This window comes from Staurois parvus, unplaced genomic scaffold, assembly GCF_062004578.1.
Source record: "Staurois parvus isolate SC_StPar_1 unplaced genomic scaffold, SC_StPar_1.0 ptg001200l, whole genome shotgun sequence".
NCBI lineage: Eukaryota > Metazoa > Chordata > Amphibia > Anura > Ranidae > Staurois > Staurois parvus.
The window spans coordinates 2,171,021-2,190,440 of record NW_028318996.1 but is presented as its reverse complement, the minus strand read 5'-3'; the positions used below and the strand labels follow the sequence as shown (position 1 = coordinate 2,190,440).

The 19,420-nt window shown below is 41.1% G+C and overlaps 1 long non-coding RNA gene across 1 annotated transcript; it reads left to right on the top strand.

The window, feature by feature from the left end:
• The first annotated feature begins 3,920 nt into the window (after positions 1-3,920).
• LOC149438267 (uncharacterized) lies at positions 3,921-18,908 on the top strand. Its single transcript, XR_016307940.1, has 2 exons — positions 3,921-4,242; positions 17,198-18,908. It is a non-coding gene; the product is annotated as an uncharacterized LOC149438267 (long non-coding RNA).
• The last annotated feature ends 512 nt before the right edge of the window (positions 18,909-19,420 follow it).

Here is a 19,420-nt window from a genome sequence, read left to right as displayed (position 1 = left end):
GCCCAAACTTTCGATCCCCACTGTATGTATGTCAAAGTGACCCTCTGAGGAAAGGTATCTTGTCCCTGCTTCACAAGTCGTTGCTGTCTGGTGACATGTTTGACCTCTGGCCTTACAACACCCAATGGGAAATGGACCTGGATATCCCTCTGGAAGCCTACCAATAGTATCCAGTATGGGATACTTTTGTGCACAGGTCGATCAATTCCTCCTTTTTTAAAGCCTAATTACAAGTTGTTACTTCTGTGCCATATGGCACCATCCAGTGTAGCTACATTTTATCAAGGCTCCTCTCTTCATTGTCTTCGGGGCTTTGGCTTAACTGGCACTTTTTTTTTTAAATAAATATTTATTGGGTTTTTATCATTACAAAAAAACCAAGAGAAAGAAAATATAGTACAGGTGACTTGTGCATTGAGTAGTAGTACAAAATATGAATTTGGTTCATAACATTAAGAACATAGACCATAAGAAAGATAGGAAACTCATAGTATAGTTACTTTGGTAAGCATAAGGCAACTATACCTGGCCTGATGGTGGGCATACTAGGCATAAGTGATAACAGCTCGTTACTGTAGAAATGTCTGAACTGTATCGTCTATTTAGAGGTATAGTGGTATGTAAGAAAAAAAAAAAGAAAACATTTACTAGAAGCTGGAATAGAGGAGAAGAAGGAAATAGAAGGTAAAGATGGAGAAAAGGGGGAGATAAGAGAACTGACAGAACCTGAGGGAACCAGTGTGTTTTCTTTTGAAAACTTGAAAATGAGGTTAGTGAATAGCCAAAGGAGTGGCTGTATAGGTGATCTTGGATAACCTGGGTGTGCTGTATCATAAGGAAGCCAAAAATTATATATCTGAATAGGAGGAACCATGAAACATCATATTACTAGCACTATAGTAAAGTAGTCATGTCATACATTTACGATTTGTGGTTAGTGTGGATAGTTGCAAGATCAGCTAAGTTTACTCAGTAATTATTAACATGCCAGGATCTCTTGTTGTTCTGATATAAAGTTCTGGAAATATATTGGTGCCATTTGCGGGTAAAGGAGTCCATTTTACGAGGACAGGTTAGTCGTAGATCCAATTTCTCCTTGTGGATGAGGCAGTTGAGATCTTGTTTAACATCAGATATGGTCGGTGGTGTGGCTGAGATCCATTTCTTCAGGACGGCTCTCCTTGCTGCAAGAAAGCAGGTTGTTAGACGCGGTTTATTTTTTCTGATGAGCATAGAATGCGGGTTGAGGAGGTTGAAGGTGGTGTGTTCTAGATTGCCGAAAAAAAGATGGAGAGGATCTTTTGAGAGCTGTAAACCAGTGATGCATTTTGCGAAGCGGTTCACTTGGTCCCAGGACCTGGATATAGGAGGGCATAGCCATAGCCTATGCTTGAGAGAAGGTATATTGAAGTTGCAAAGCGGACAGCTTGGTACGACACGTGGGGATTTTGAAAAGGTACATGGCATATAGGCACGATGCATTATCTTGAGTTGTTGTTCACGCCAGAACTCGTTTGATATGAAGGTTCAAGTGGAATTGAAGCCCGTCAGTATTTGGTCTACTGTAACCGAGTTTTGAAAGTCCTTGACCCAAGATGCTGTTGACGAGAGTTCTAAGGGTTTAGAAAAGTGTAGGTTAAGTGGGGTGTATATGTTCGAGATCTTGAACTTTCGGCGTTGCAAAAGTGCATCGATTAACGAGTTGTGAAATCTGACAGATTTATTGGGAACAAGGTTTTTCACATAGTTCAGGACTTGTAAAACGTATATAAAGTGATGGGAAGGCAGGTTTAGGTTTGTCATAATGTATTGGAATGGCATAAGTGATCCAGAAGAAGCATCAAACAGTTGCACAACATATACAAGTTAGACGCCAGATATCTAAAGTTAGCAAGTAGCATGGCCGCGGGGGGCGAGCGTAAGAGAGACATCGGCAAAGAGCCGCTGCCTTTCGATATGTCTTCCTGTCAATTCATATAAGAGTTAAAGTCTCCTCCCATGATGAGAGGAAGGTGTAAATATTTAGATATCCGTGAGGGCGTAGTTTGAAAGAACTGTTTAGTAGGTGAATTAGGGGTGTATATGTTAGAAAGGATTAAATCTCTGGAGCCCAATCTAATATGTGTGGTAATCAAATGTCCTTTGTCATCTGCATCAGTGGAGATGATCTCTGGGGATAGTCGTTTATGAAAGAGTATGAGAACTCCTGCTTTGCCTTTGACCGTGGGGAGCCATGTACCTGCCCAACCCATAATTTTTTCATAGGGGAACAATCAGCTTGGGTTAAATTGGTTTCTTGAAGTAATGCTATGTTTGCCTTTAGCTGCCTCAGGTGGCGTAATATCACCATGCGTTTGTGGGGGGATCTTAGGACTTTGACATTCCAGGATATTATACGTACCATCTTATCATTATGTCTAAGATTTTTACATAAACATGACTTGTATCTACTTGTACTGATTCCAACCTTACTCAGATCCAAGTTATAGGTTTCGCCAGGAGCTGCTGGTGCTCATGTGGCAGCCTGGGTTCTTCAGAGAGAGGAAAGAATAGGAGAGGAAGGAAGGAGTAGGAAAGGCTCAATTAGGGCCCAACATGGGCCTAATTGAAAACACGCATAGAGGAAAAACCATTGCGTTTTGTTGGACTGCACATTTTTCCACATGGTTCTCCTTACTACGAACAGCGTAACCGGGGATTCTAGCAATGAAACCCGCACTGGGGATGTGATCATTTCAGTATTGTTGATCGTCTCCACCGTCTGGTTTCTGCCTAGTGGAATAGACTCACGGCCTCTTTTTGTGCAAGCTTTCTTAAACTAGAAATATAGAGGACCGAGAGAGGCTGTGACATGTCAGGAGGACCATTTAACTTGTGATAACACTATAAACAGATTAAACTATGAATACAATCTGCTTGAGGTAAGGATATGTATTCAAAACTCAAGAAGTTCTGCTACATCATATAGAGACATTATGGAGGTTAAAGCTTGATGACCCTTTGAGGAGTGATTGAATGGTAGGTAGATGAGGGGGAGCATAGTTATGGAGGTCGGAGCTTCCCTGAAGGTTGGTTTACATGTTGCCTTTTTGGTGGATCTTTGCGTGGACTGTGTTGATCTCTGGGTGAGTGCGCAAAAAGTGAGAAGCTTCCTCTGGGTGCATGAAGGCTTTAGGTTCTCCTGATTGGGTGGTGAGGCATAGCGTGGCGGGATAAGCCAGAGTGAATTTAATGCCTTTTGGTGTAAGGAGGAGCAGACAGGTTGAAAGGCTTTATGTTTGTGGGATACCTCTTGAGAATAATCTGCGAATATTAACAATTTATGGCCTTCGATTTGTAATGAGCGGGAGTTTCGAAATGAGTTGAAAATAGCCACCCTGACCGTGTAGTTGACAAATTTGACAATTACAGACCGTGGAGTGCGTCTATCATTTGACGGTGCTCCTAGGCGGTGTGCTCTCTCCACAGTGCATGGCGGGGCAAGGCCCAGGGCTGCGGGGACACGTGTACAGCAGAGATCCATGAGGGATCCAGAGCTAAATGATTCATGGAGTCCTATGATGCGCAGATTGTTTCTGTGTGAGCGGTTTTCTAAGCCATCTAACTTTTCTAAGATGGTTTGCTGCGTATGTGCAACTTGGTGCGCACCCACCTGTACAGAATGAACTTCATCCTCCAAATCAGAGAACCGCTGTTCATTTTCTCATAAACGTTTTGCATGCTCACCTAATTCTTTTCTAAGTTGTTCTATTCCCGTTGATACTGCTCGGTCCACAGCTGAGGTAATAGTAGGTGAAAGTAAAGATGCCACAGACTGAGCAATTCTTTCATATAGATCTGCTGGAATTTGTAGTTCCTGAGATGCAGAGACTGTCTGTGGCTGTGAATCAGCTATGCCTGTCTCCATTCCGTCGGCCATCTTGGTTGCAGAGGAGAGAGAGCTGCTTGTATCGGGACGTGGAGCGGAGCAGGAATGCAGCGTTTCGCCGGGGTTTAGGGAGGGGGGGCAATCATGGTGCCCGGAGCAGGTGTCCCAGGTGCGGGGGTCCGGTATTTTATGCCGAAGGGACTGGAGCCGCTGATCCTGTGTCCCTCAAATGTGGTGCCGGAACCAGAAGTTTAGCTGGAACTTTGATACATGTGTGGTGGGACTGCCCGCGGATCAAAAGATTCTGGATGAGGGTGCATCAACTGACGGTTTTAGCAAACAGAACTCCCAACATGGATGCTGCAGCCATCTAGGTGAGTATTTATTTTAATTCCCTCACTTCTGTTTTAATCCTAAACCCGATGCCAACCAATTCAATCTGATATTTTTTATTCTTATGGCAGCTAAGCAAACCTTGGCTATAAACTGGAAATTGGGGGTCCCAACTATTGTGCAGGTCAAACTAAAAGTTTCATGGTATTTGGTCAATGAAAAACTAGCTGCTGTTCTGCGTGACAAAGTTAAGAAATTTAAAAAGAAAATTAAACCCCTGGATTTCCAATTACTTGGGGGGGTAATCAAAACAACCCGTTGTAGTCATTATACCAAGTGTCCAGCTGTCATTGGGGGGATTGCCACGTGGGCGTGGAATCATCCCTGGCCCGGCTCCAGCCCACTCCTTGTCCGCTTCCACTTCACTCCTCTCTTTCTTTTTTTTCCAATACTTTTCTTGCTTTTTCTTTTCTTGGACTTTAGGTCAATCACAGCCAGTCAGCCAATGAGGAGAGAGTTGTGGCTCCATGTGTGAATGGACACACGGAGCAGCGTGTGCCTCCATAGCAAGCGGCTTGCTGTGGGGGCACCGACAGGAGGGAGGGGCCAGGAGACCCTGCGGGGGACCCGAGAAGAGGAGGATCCAGGCTGTTCTGTGCAAAACCACTACACACAGCAGGTCAGTATAGACATGTTAGTTATTTTACAAAAAAAATTACCCTTTAGAATCGCTTTGATGGTCATGCATTTTTTCCCCACTTTTTTTAATGCAAAAAAAATGGAAGAAAAACAGATCCCTGTGAAAACAGCCAAACTGGATTACTAAATATACAAAATACCAACACTGAATTTATGTGAACCCGTTTCATTCCCGATTCCACAAACAGTATTCGCCTGCCTTCTTGTTTTGGTATTGAGGCCGTACTTGGATGTTTGTCGCATTTTTATGGTTTGCAGCATTTTAGCAGCATTTAACATTTTTCACACCTCAGTCTGGACAGCTTGTAAATGACAGAATCATTTTTGCTTCTGTCAGCAAACATGCCTCTCAGGAATGCATTATCATATGTCGCAATGGGGGGTTGTGTTATTGGGTTCAGCTGGGAGTCCTCCATCAATCAGATCATTCTTCAGGTCAGGAATTTTTTCTCTGTAGTTAGAGGTGGGAAAATTTCTGGCTGATCAAACGCAATTATTCGCTGTATCTTTCAAAACAAAAATCCCACCCAAAGTGAAAAATTGTGTTTCATATGGTGTTAGATGGTGTCCAGGTAAATGGGTTCCTTTGGAAAGAGTCTGACTCCCTGATTAGTGTATCTATAACCAAAACTTTTCTTTTAGTTTAATGGAGCATTGAACAGGTTATAATAACCCCTGTCAGGTTTTTATTTCTGGGGTGTAGAGAAATCTGGGGTGTAGGGTCTGTCCCTACCTGTCCCAACATATGACTTTGAAGCATTTTAAGAAAGAATTGCTGAGCAACTTGATTCCACCAGCTCATCAAACAACCAGGGGTGGACTGACAACTCATGGGGGCCCCCGGGCAATAGGGGATCATGGGGCCCCTGTGTCCTTGCCCAAACTCAAAAAAGCCTATGAAAAAGGTACCAGGGGCATCTCATGGGGCCTCCTACTGACCCCGGCCCTCAAGGCAGTGCCCAAGTTTCCAAATGGTCAGTCCGCCCCTGCACACAACGTCACCCTTCTACTTTTAATTACATTTTGCCACAGCCATTTCACCTCACAAGGCCTTCCCACCATGAATCCAGGCTTGTTCTCTATGTGGGTCCTGCACCACAGTGGACTCCAATATGGAGACCCTGCTACTTAGGCTAGGTTCACATCTGTTCCTACGGGCCGCATTTTGTGCGGGCACGAGATCTTATTAATTTGAATTAACTCCCGTGCGCCGGGCCATGCTGCAAAGAAGTCCCTGCACTTCTTTGAAAAACTCAGCCTGCATGGGAATCTCAGTTCCCAGTACGGCTGTGATTTCCAGTGCGCCTGCGGGTCCGCATTCCTCTATGCGGGTGGTATGTTTTTTTTGTCCACAGTGGCACCACCTGCACAGAGGTGAACCTAGCCTTAGTGGGGAATGTGAAGTGCGAAGTGTCCCCTCACAGGACCCTCATCACCGGCCACCATCACTGCTTCCACTACAAGTTGGCTGCTTTGCTTCTGGTACTCTATAGTATACACCCACATCTTTGTAAAGGGTTGACTAGGTTACCCTGGTAACTAAACAACTTACTCCTCTCCATAGCCCAGGGGGTTAGTAGTTTCATTCCCAGTTCTTTGTGATATGCCATGACTACACATGATTAAATTATTGATCTCCTCTTCCCAAGTAAATACCAAAAACAACTTTTCCTTGGGATGAAGACTCCATTTACTGAGCAGTTATATAATTTGACATAATTCTCACATAAATGGCTGTACACAACTTTCAAATGGCGGTGCATACATTTAGTTGTGCATAGATTGGCTGTCCCTAGTGGTGCTGCCCATACCTTTAGGTTACAGAAGTCCATACAACTAAGCGCATACAAATGGATGCCCTAAGAAATGGATCCCATTGGAGGGGTATATAATTAAAAAAGCAGATCACATGATACATTGGTCCTCACTCTGCAGCTCCCACACTGGACTCCTCACCAGAGGTCAGTTCCCCTGTATATACACCCGGGAAGTGACACACATGCAGGGGAAGCCATTTCAAAAAATATATTGATGCCCTACATGTTGACATAATAAAGCATAGGCACCTGCCTACATGCAAACTGTTCAAAGCAACAATAGAGTACATCTGGGGGTATATGTCATCTGGTATCTGTAGGAAGGAGAGAATGAAAGGGGGTTCCTCACTTCTTTTGGTTAATGATTTGTCTCATCCCTGTAAACTGATATGTTTGCAATAGAGCTTGTTCTATTGAAAAACAACAGACGTACTGGCCAGATCACCAGATGGAAATAGAGGAAAGAAATCCCGAAAAGGTAAACGAATGCAGCTTTCACATTGAACAATTGTCAAGCTGTAATTTAACTAAAGCTTCTTTTTGGGTTTAATATGACTTTAGGTTAGACTGTATAGTCAGCTTTTAGTGTGTAGTGTGTATACTGTAGGTAAGCAGAGCTTTGACAATGTATGTTTTCAGCTATGTGCTGTATTGATAACATTATATACTGCTGGTAGAAGGAGATAACAATGTCTGATCTTGGCTGCAGAGCTCACACTTGTGATCGGAGCAGTTACTCCATGGTTTCAGCCTGCTTTCTCTGGTTCCAGGCAGTATTCACACCCCAGGGTCACCAGGAACAGCAGTGAACATGTTGAACCTCTCGTTGGCATGACAAGCTAAAATCGATTTTTCACTTGGCAAAGGAAAGGGATTCCTCAGACATGAACCTGGACGAGCTGCAGATAGGAGATGGCTCACAATCTATGTTGGTTTGCATTTGTTACAGTAGATGATGCGTGCCTGGGAAATTGACGCCCCGGGGCGTTTCCTCTGGAGCATGGATAAGGGGATCCATTAACCCCTTCGTGACTCATACATCAATATGAGGGGCCATCACTCCTGGAATACATAAAATATGTAGTATCTTTGTGTCTTTCCTCTGCATTTGTAATAATGGAGAGAAGAAAAATTACTTAATGTTACAAACTTTTTTTTTTTTAAATGAAAAGTTACCATTTTGGATGGAGAAAGAAGGGTTGAAATTCCTATCAAGTTTAACTGATTAAGTCCAGAACATGAATATCAAGGGCACTGGATTCTTCTTATCATTTGGTCACGGTTGAAGAAAGTCAGCTGATTTCATATTGAGAACAGTAACTCTGATGAAGTCGCTGTCAACAAATACAGGGTGCCCATTTTTTAGGGGATCTAAAGTTTAAGATGCACATGTAAAAGGTGTGATGAGTGTGCCAAGACTAAAGATCTAAGATTCCAAATTTTTTATAGTAGAGTTTGTTAATAATACAACAGCAATGAACAGTCCATGCGTTTCAGGGGTTTACACATTACATTACATTGTGTTGTCAGTCTAACACTGGGTGTTTTGCTGCCAGTGAAGTGAACAGAGTAAGAAAGTAATGACACCATCACTGTGGTTTTGGTCCTTCAGTATCCAATCAACAGGCTGGTGTTGAGTCAATGACCAAGTTGCATTGCTATTTAGCAGTGGGGAAAAGTGATTTCACCCACCTGGCTCTGCTGTCTGGCAGGGTGCTTGGTCATAGGACTGGACACATTTACAATTCTTTTTAAAGATAAAATAGTTTTCTTGTACAGTATACACTTCAACTGTATATTTTTCTGTTTGCCTGGAGTTCTGCTTTGTGGTTTATGGTTGAGTACATTAAATCTGTTGTAGTGCCTTCTACAAGAACCCTGGAATGAATGTGGCCATCAATGGTTAGGATTGCTCAGCCTTCCATTAGGGTGGCCATACACAGCCTGACATGTTCAAGAGATCAAACAGATTAGATCATAAATATAAATAATTGGCTTTATAGGGGTAAAGAGAATTTCATTGGCCCAATGATTCCTCTTGCCCTTGGCATAAAGTATAGCTAATGGCAAAACTTTTTTTTGTTTTGTAGTGCCCTCCTAGTTAGGTTGCTAGTAGAATTATGTAAGTTTAGGTAGGTAAGGTAGACTCTCTTGTTTGCAACATCAGTAATGCCGGGGTACCTGATCCATACATTCCTATTGCAAGCAGTCCCTTCCTGCCTTCTCCCACATGTGTACAATGGCATCACTTCTGGGTGTACTGTGTGGGATGATATCATTCCACACAGTACACCCAGAAGTGACGCCATTGTACACCTGAGAGGAAGCAGGAAGGGACCACTCACAATAGGAGTTTATGGAGCAGGTACCTTGGCATTACTGATGTTGCAAACAAGCGAGTTTACCTTAGTGCAAGGCATAGCACTTTATAATGTGAGTGGGGAATGTGAAGGAGTTTTCACGTTGGAATAAAGCTTTTAAGGTTTTACACTATGGCGGTCTTCCTTTGTCTTTCCCATGTTATATCGTTTGATGCAACTTAAGACACAGGTAAGAGGAGAGGAGAAGTCGCTGGTCCTGGTGGGAAGTGAACGGTGGCAATCCCTGCAAAACAAGTGCTGTGTAACTTACCTGTAGTGGGTGGTCAGATATAGTTGGTGAGTTCTCTGGATTGTTGGTGGAAGATCACTGGTGCATGGTTAAAAGGCTAAACAGCCTGAAGGTTTTGTTGCACAACACACTTTTGTGGATTTTTTGACACTTTAAGGATATGTTAGACTTTTTGTATCTATTTTTATTGTTAATAGGTGACACACATAGTAGCACTCTATAGAGATTTTTTGCATACAATAGGAATAGAACGTGGGTCAAAACAGCGAGACCAGGATTTGCCCTACAGTTTTAGATAGAGTAGAGAGTGATTAGAACACCTGTCAGGTTCTTATTGTTGTCTATGTTCCCAGTAGGGAGATTCAACCTCTCTATTTGTCCTGGTGTTATCACCAAAAGTAAAAGTGAAAGAAAATCACAAATTTTGATTGGTACTAGAACTGGAATAAAGGTGAAATCTTACAATGGGGACACTAGTTCTGGTGACAATCAGGCATTTTCTCACTATGGAGGGATTTCCGCTCATTTCCTGTTTTGCCTATGGAACAGGAAGTGAAGGGAAATTCCCCCAATGGGAAATAGGTGGCAAAAAAACTAACAAGGGAGCCCCCGTAATTCCAAGTATTCAAGCAGACTTCTCTGCATTTTCAGAAATTCTCTGCACAGGGGCGGACTGACCATTTGGAAACTCGGGCACTGCCTGAGGTCCCGGGGTCAGTAGGGGGCCCCATGAGATGCCCCTGGTATCTTTTTCATAGGCTTTTTTGAGTTTGGGCAAGGACACAGGGGCCCCATTATCCCCTGTTGCCCGGGGGCCCCATGAGTTGTCAGTCCGCCCCTGTCTCTGCAACTAATGATTTATACAGTTGACCCTTTTTATCTATAGAAAAGTAGTGATACTACTTCAAACCTCTACATACCTTATCTAGCACTCCCCCCCCCACGGAGCTGCTGGATAGGATGGGTTCTTCAACCTCCCCATTGATTTCAGCTTATCTGGCACACTAGATTAAGTGATCAAAGCTTGCTATACAACAGAAATCACTGGAGGCAATATTGGGTATACAATAATGATGCTGTGTCAGGAAACAGACAGGGAACGAATTAGTAAAGGCAAGTCTCAATATACTGTCATAATATGATTGGTAACGATAATGGCAAGAAAGTGGATTCGCAATAGCATACGGTATGATCAGTAGACAGCAATAGGTATAGGATCTATGCACTAGGATCAGCATACACAGTATCAAGATCACAGTTAGTGCAGCAAAGGAGAGTAATGTTGCTAAATTTACTGCATTCAAGTGACTATACTGCCAAAGTACATTAAGCATGACTATGCTTGGCCTAGGCTAACTGGACAGAGGTACCCTTTTATATGAGTAGTAGATAGGAGCTTAAAGAATGGCTTTAAAGGGGACAGTCCTTTACTGTGTTCTTCTGCCGGCTATTGTTGGGGCCCATAAGCAGAGTCAGTACACTTAACAACAGTCTTGGTGCACCAGCATGCCATGTTGGTACTATGTACAAAGTATGCTGCTTCCAATAATTTTGTCTTAGACATCAGTGTGTGAATAGTGAGCAGTGAGCCAGTCCCTCCAGTGTGGCTGTAGACTCCTGATGTAGGAAAGAGGACCCTTAGCTCTGCGCAGATGGCTCAGTTGATCAGAAGTGAAGGAATGGAGAGTGAGAGAACATTCTGGTCTTCCTGTGTCAAGGGTGAGATTGATGTGATTGCCACGGTCCATGCAGCACTTTCAATGTTTTACCACTCTCTGGCTTTGAGCTCCAGTCCCCACCAGTCTGGTCTCCCGCAGAGATGTGTACACACAGGCTGATGTGCTAACATGGACTCCCAAGAGGAAGAAACTTTTTCCAATGCAGTCTGGTAAAAACTATTCCACCACTTTCCCTCTTCCTCTGTCCTTTGAGAAATGTAGTGTAAGGGTCCATAAGTACTATTCTGTGTTCTTACAACCCAATTATATGGTTGATGTCCCAAACTTCAATTCCTATGATCCTCAGTGTTCTGCATAGAAATAGCTTTCTTGGCTATATTCCTCCCCCTGCTGACAACGTACAGCATAGCAGTTGAAAGTGAAGGCAAAACTGACTAAAGAGGACAATATCCAATAGAAAAGATGGGACTTTCAGGGTGCATGAACATGAATACCAAACATATTAAAAAGTTATATAATTTTTATTTTGTATTTTTGTAAAAAACACAAGAAGAAAGAAAAAAATACAGAAACATAAAAACAATTTCAGTTCTAAGAGTAAAACTAAGATTCAAACTTGGTTATGTAATTGTAGTTACTCCCTACATGTTTCGCCCTCACGGGATTCTTCAGGGGAGATTTTTTTGAAGAAATTTCTACAACCGAGGCAGTCTAAAGGTATATCAAAGGAAAATTGTACAATTACCAAGTAACTTTAATATATCCAATACAGAGTATTTAATCGAATATATATATATATATATATATATACAGTTGTGTTCAAAATAATAGCAGTGTGTTGAAAAAAGTGAATAAAGCTCAAAATCCTTCTAATAGCTTTTATTGCCATACACACAAATGCATTGGGAACACTACACATTCTATTCCAAATCAAAACATGAAGAAAAATATATAAAATTTGTGTTTTTCCTCTAAAAAAATCGAAGAAAAGTGAATATTAGACTGTTCAAAAAAATAGCAGTGTTTGTATTCTTCTTTACAAACTCAAACATTCACTATATAAACTGAAAAATGTTTGAAGATTTTGCTTTCCTTTGAATCACTTAATGAATATTTAGTTGTGTAACCACTGTTTCTGAGAACTGCTGTACATCTGTGTTGCATGGAGTCAACCAACTTCTGGCACCTGTGAACAGGTATTCCAGCCCAGGATGATTGGACTACATTCCACAGTTCTTCTCTATTTCTTGGTTTTGCCTCAGAAACTGCATTTTGTATGTCACCCCACAAGTTTTCTATTGGATTAAGATCCGGGGATTGGGCTGGCCACTCCATAACGTCAATCTTGTTGGTCTGGAACCAAGATGTTGCACGTTTACTGGTGTGTTTGGGGTCGTTGTCTTTTTGGAACACCCATTTCAAGAGCATTTCCTCTTCAGCATAAGGCAGCATGACCTCTTCAAGTATTTTGATGTATTCAAACTGATCCATGATCCCTGGTATGCGATAAATAGGCCCAACACCTTAGTATGAGAAACATCCCCATATCATGATGCTTGCACCACCATGCTTCACTGTCTTCACAGAGTACTGTCGCTTGAATTCAGTGTTTGGGGGTCGTCTGACAAGCTGTCTCCGGCCACTAGACCCAAAAGGAACAATCTTACTTTCATCAGTCCACAAAATGTTGCGCCATTTCTCTTTAGGCCAGTCAATGTGCTCTTTGGCAAATTGTAACCTCTTCAGCACGTCTTTTTTTCAACAGTGGGACTTTGCAGGGGCTTCTTACAGATAGCTTGGCTTCACATAGGCGTCTTCTAATTGTAACAGTACTCACAGGTAACTTTAGACCTTCTTTGATCTTCCTGGAGCTGATTGTTGGCTGAGTCCTTGCCATTTTGGCTATTCTTCTATCCATTCGAATGGTAGTCTTTCACTTTCTTCCACGTCTTTCAGGTTTTGGTTGCCATTTTAAAGCATTTGCGATCATTTTATCTGAGCAGCCTATCATTTTCTGCACTTCTTTATATGTTTTCCCCTCTCCAATCAACTTTTTAATCAAGGTACGCTGTTCTTCTGAACAATGTCTGGAACGACCCATTTTCCTCAGAATTTCAGAGAGAAATGCACTGTAACCAGCATGTACAACATTTGCTGCCTTCCTTCCTTAAATAAGGGCAATAATTGCCATCTGTTTTTCAAAGAATGAATGACCTCACTAATAGAACTCCACGCTGCTATTATTTTGAACATGCCCCTTTCAATTAGTGATTCATTTACACAGAATCAGCAGCATGCACGTCATGACTGTTGGGTCTGTTGGATTTCTATTCCTCTACTACACCTGCTAGTAAATTATTTGCCATGTAGAAATATAATTTCTACCAAAAACAGTGATTGATCAGGTTAGTGATGTCTGACTGCTATTATTTTGAACACAACTGTATATATATATATGGGACTCAATGGCTCACCCTGGATGTGAAAGCTCATGGAGCTAGGTAAAAATGACCTAACAAAGATCTTAATTGGCCTACATGTCCAAAACAGTTGTAGAGGATACAATGGGCATCAAATATCATCTTGGCATAATAGGATAAACAAAAAAGAAATTAATTAAAGAAGATATAAGAAGAGATCATAATTCATTAGGTTAAGATTAACTTTGGGCAATTTTACCTGTTAAATGCTTTACAAGGATATATAGGTATAACCTAACAAAGATCTAATTGACCTATACGTCCACAACCATAGGAGAGAAAACAATGGACTTCAAACATCCATCTAGACATAATAGGATAGACAAATAACAGAAACTAATTTAATTTAAAAAAAGAAATCAAAAGATGTTAATTAACACTTTGTTTTCTTTTTTTAAATTATTTTCTGATGTTAGGTTATACCTATATATCCTTCTAAAGCAAAATTGCCCAAAGTTAACCTTAACCTAATGAATTATGATCTCTTCTTCATATCTTCCGTTAAATTTAATTAATTTCTTTTTTTGTCAATCCTATTATGCCTAGATGATATTTGATGCCCATTGTATCCTCTACAACTGCTTTGGACGTGTTGCCAATTAAGATCTTTTTTAGGTCATTTTTTCCTAGCTCCATGAGCTTTCACATCAGGTGAGCCATTGAGTCCCATATATATACAGTGGGGATCGAAGGTTTGGGCACCCCAGCTAAAAATTTGTATTAATGTGCATAAAGAAGCCAAGGAAAGATGGAAAAATCTCCAAAAGGCATCAAATTACAGATTAGACAGTCTTATAATATGTCAACAAAAGTTAGATTTTATTTCCATCATTTACACTTTCAAAATAACAGAAAACAAAAAAATGGCGTCTGCAAAAGTTTGGGCACCCTGCAAAATTTATAGCATGCACTGCCCCCTTTGCAAAGCTGAGACCTGCCAGTGTCATGGATTGTTCTCAATCATCGTCTGGGAAGACCAGGTTATGTCAATCTCAAATGTTTTAAATGCCCAGACTCATCTGACCTTGCCCCAACAATCAGCACCATGGATTCTTCTAAGCAGTTGTCTAGAAAACTGAAACTGAAAATAGTTGACGCTCACAAAGCTGGAGAAGGCTATAAGAAGATAGCAAAGCATTTTCAGATGTCAATATCCTCTGTTCGGAATGTAATTAAGAAATGGCAGTCATCAGGAACAGTGGAAGTTAAAGCAAGATCTGGAAGACCAAGAAAAATATCAGACAGAACAGCTCGCAGGATTGTGAGAAAAACATTTCAAAACCCACGTTTGACTGCACGATCCCTCCAGAAAGATCTGGCAGACACTGGAGTTGTGGTACACTATTCCACTATAAAGAGATACTTGTACAAATATGGTCTTCATGGTAGAGTCATCAGAAGAAAACCTCTTCTACGTCCTCACCACAAAAATCATCGTTTGAACTTTGCAAATGAACATATAGACAAGCCTGATGCATTTTGGAAACAAGTTCTGTGGACCGATGAGGTTAAAATTGAACTTTTTGGCCGGAATGAGCAAAGGTACGTTTGGAGAAGAAGGGGCACAGAATTTAATGAAAAGAACCTCTGTCCAACTGTTCAGCATGGGGTTGGATCAATCATGCTTTGGGGTTGTGTTGCAGCCAGTGGCACAGGGAACATCTCACGAGTAGAAGGAAAAATGGATTCAATAAAATTTCAGCAAAGTTTGGATGGTGACTTGATGCCATCTGTGAAAAAGCTGAAGTTAAAGAGAGGATGGCTTCTACAAATGGATAATGATCCTAAACACACCTCGAAATCCACGGGGGATTACATCAAGAGGCGTAAACTGAAGGTTTTGCCATGGCCTTCACAATCTCCTGACCTCAACATAATTGAAAATCTATGGATAGACCTTAAAAGAGCAGTGCGTGACAGACAGCCCAGAAATCTCAAAGAACTGGAAGACTTTTGTAAGGAAGAATGGGCAAAGATACCTCAAACAAGAATTGAAAGACTCTTGGCTGGCTACAAAAAGCGTTTACAAGCTGTGATACTTGCCAAAGGGGACAGTACAAGATATTAACTCTGCAGGGTGCCCAAACTTTTGCAGACGCCATTTTTTTGTTTTCTGTTATTTTGAAAGTGTAAATGATGGAAATAAAATCTAACTTTTGTTGACATATTATAAGAATGTCTAATCTGTAATTTGATGCCTTTTGGAGATTTTTCCATCTTTCTTTGGCTTCTTTATGCACATTAATACAAATTTTTAGCTGGGGTGCCCAAACTTTCGATCCCCACTGTATATATATATATATATATATATATATATATATAATTAAATACTTTGTATTGGAGATATTTAAGTTGTTTGGTAATTGTACAATTTTCCTTTGATATACCTTTAGACTGCCTCAGCGGTAGAAATTTCTTCAAAAAAATCTCCCCTGAAGAAGCCCGTGAGGGCGAAACATGTAGGGAGTAACTACAATTACATAACCAAGTTTGAATCTCAGTGTTACTCTTAGAACTGAAATTGTTTTTATGTTTCTGTATTTTTTTCTTTCTTGTGTTTTATATGAAAAATACGAAATAAAAATTATATAACTTTTTAATATGTTTGGTATTCATGTTCATGCAATTTTGGGCAATTACATAACCAAGTTTTAATCTCAGCTTTACTCTTAGAACTGAATTTGTTTTATGTTTCTGTATTTCTTTCTTTCTTGTGTTTTTTACAAAAATAAGAAATAAAAATGATATAACTTTTTAATATGTTTGGTATTCATGTTCTTGCACCCTGAAAGTCCCATCTTTTCTATTGAATATTTGCAATTTTAAGGGATATGGTGCAATAATCATATCTGGTCTCCCACTCACCACTTCACTGTTACTGTAAAGAGGACAATGTCTCCTTCTCCATGTTTCTGTTGTTCAGCGCCTGGCTACAATTATATAACCTGCAGTCAGTGCAGTGGTGGAAATGGTTCCTATTTGTGAGGTTAGGTAATGATGTTGGCTCATAATTGGCATTCCAATTCAACCCAAAGGTTTTCAGTAGGGTTGGGATCTGGGTGGTCAGTAGGTCACTCAAGTTTCTCCACACCAAACTGGTCAAAACATGTCTTTATGGATCTGGCTTTGCACCCAGAGGCACAGTCATGCTTGAATAGAAAAGCGCTCACACTGTTAACACAAGGTGGGCAAAGCACAATTGTCTACAATAGCCATTCTTAAGCAGGGTCCTGTGGAGCCCTAGGATTCCCCCAGATGTGGTTGATTGACCTTCCACCTGATGGTGCCTTCCTAGTTCCATGGCCAAAACTACTTGTCAGAGCCAGTGGAAGTTCACCAATAACCATAAAGCTGTCTGTAAGGGTGGCAGAGGGGCTTTCATCTAGCCACCAGTATAAGAGGCATTCTCCCCAGTGGACTGATTTTACCCCAGAGGAACACTTGAAAATTACTGCTTTAGGGTAAAAAGTTTGAAAAAGGTTGATCTACAATGTCTGTATATGCTGTAGGATTACCAGCACCTTTTTACCTGAAACGCTTGAACTTCATCATACTATACTTCTAGCCACATGCTCTAGTATTAATGGACCCTTAACAGCACGAGTGGTAGGTTGCCCCCAAAATTAGTGGAGATTTTTACCCAAGGCCAGTGCTGTGTGGGACTATCATTATAATACCTTACATTTGACAAAATATCCTCTTCCTTTTCAGGTGTTATCATAAAAGTGAATCAGTGGGGACACTCTAGGTAGCTCTGCTCCCAGAAGAACATTAGAAAAGATGGAACTTAGCCGAATGGATCAAACTCAGCGGCTCCACACCAGGCAATCTGTTGCAGTTTAATTAATTGGCAAGAAGGACAGTAATTACTTGTAACCCATAAATGTGTGTGCAGTGCGTCTTCTGTATCCAGCTAACAAGTTTGTCATCCAAGAACATTTGTATTCTTCTATGTTAGACTAAACGTTGTTGTTGGATGACTTGGCCTCTCGTTCATTTTTATTTTGGAGAGACGACGAGGAACCTCATTCAAAGGAGAAAAAAAATACAAGAGGAAATGAAAAATGAAATTTTCTCTCCCTTTATCTCACGCTCTCTTTTCATGTATATAATTTTCACTGACATGTAATCCTTTATGTTGAACTATCTGAGAATTCCATATTCCTGGCAGCTATAGCAGTGTTGGAACACAGATCAGACACCTTATAGCCTGTTTCGCAACATTCTCATCTTTATTTTCCCTTATATGGGTTTACTTTTAAGTTGGACTAACCTCTTATAAAAGAATACTCAGTTATGTAAGTGCTGTAAGTAAAACGGGATTACATAGTTTTTTTTTAATGATTTTTCTCCCTGCGCTGTGCACATTCTGTGGACTTTTTGTAGGAACTTGGATGTGTCCACCCTTAAACCTGAATTCCAGTGTAGCACTTACCCCCACAGGAGTCACTTGATAGGATGGGTTCTCTGTTCTACCACAACACTTAAAATGCCTGGTCCTCACTGACACACCTGGTTGTAGGATATAGGTTGCTCACACCTGTGTAACTTAGGTATTAGTATGCTACTACTGTATAACACTGCACAGGAATTAGGCCAAGCAACTGGTGGTAGATTAAATGGATGCATTAAAGCAATGCAGTTAAACAATACATAAATCAAAAAACAGATAATCAAACAGGTTTAAAAATACTATACTAGAAAAATGAGCACTGACTTATAAGCTGGCAGTCAATGTAACTGTAACAATGTTAAACCAAACTATAACTGTTGCAAAAACAGGGTTAAAAGTATTGGCATACACAAATCCTTGAAAATAAAGGTCCTCGTGTCCACACTAGACATACAGCTCCAGTAGCAGAAGGATGTATGCATTCCTGCCAAAGGGGTACTCCTGGAGGTGATCGTAAAATACCTTGAACCTAATTGTCAGTGTTGGCCTGCTTTCATTGGGGCCCTTCTCTGGGTGGTGCATGTTTAGCTGTCCCTTTACAAGTGTGCAACAGGTGGCTAGTGGGCTGATAAACAAGGGAGCAGTCTCTATTTATAAACTGTGTGTGTGTTGAGATAAGTACAGATAGTTTAGCTCACCCCTACTGGTACACAGGAATCCAGTCCAGATTACTTAGCGGTCTGCTGTCCTCTGAGGTCAGGTCCTGGTGGCTCAGTCTCTCACCTTGGATCCCCACTAGGCTCAGTCTCTAAGCAGATCCAGCCCTCAACGACTTGCTTCTGGTCACACAGTACACAGGTGAAGATGAAATAGTGTTTTTGAAACACATCTAGAATCATATGTGGACCAGTCATACAAAAACAGGAACTGATTGTATCACATATATAATATGTATATTTTTTTTATAACAGATGGATGTGGTCACTGCTACGTCCTTTTTACATTTTGTAAAATAAATTTGGAATTTTATACTCTTTTTCTTACATTTTGTGGTTACCATCTACTTCATGTGTGCCCTAGTAAAGTCTTTTTTGCTACAAAAACAGTTCTTTCATGTGCTAGCTGAACACAGGAGATTGTCCATTTGGCATGGGCACCATTCAGAAAACACTTTCTATTTTCTCAATAAATGCAAAGTGTTCTTTGAGGAGGAAGAGATGGAGATTGTGGCTTCACCACCCACTCCTTCACCTCATCCAATCAGAAAATTCTTTTGACAAGCACAAGTCAAAAGTGCCATCTATGGCTGCCTTTTCTGCCCCCTGCTCTTATCATAATACCTGTACTATAGGCTCCCCAGATGCAAAGCATTCTGTAATTGAAGGATGCGGACCTTTCTGTCATCCAATCTCAATCATCCAATCATGAAATGCTTTGCATTGTGAGAACCTATAGTGGGGGGGGGGTTATAAATGGAGCATGGGGGTTGCTGATATTACCCACTGCAGCTCTGCGGAGATAATGGAGGACGGAGGATTTCT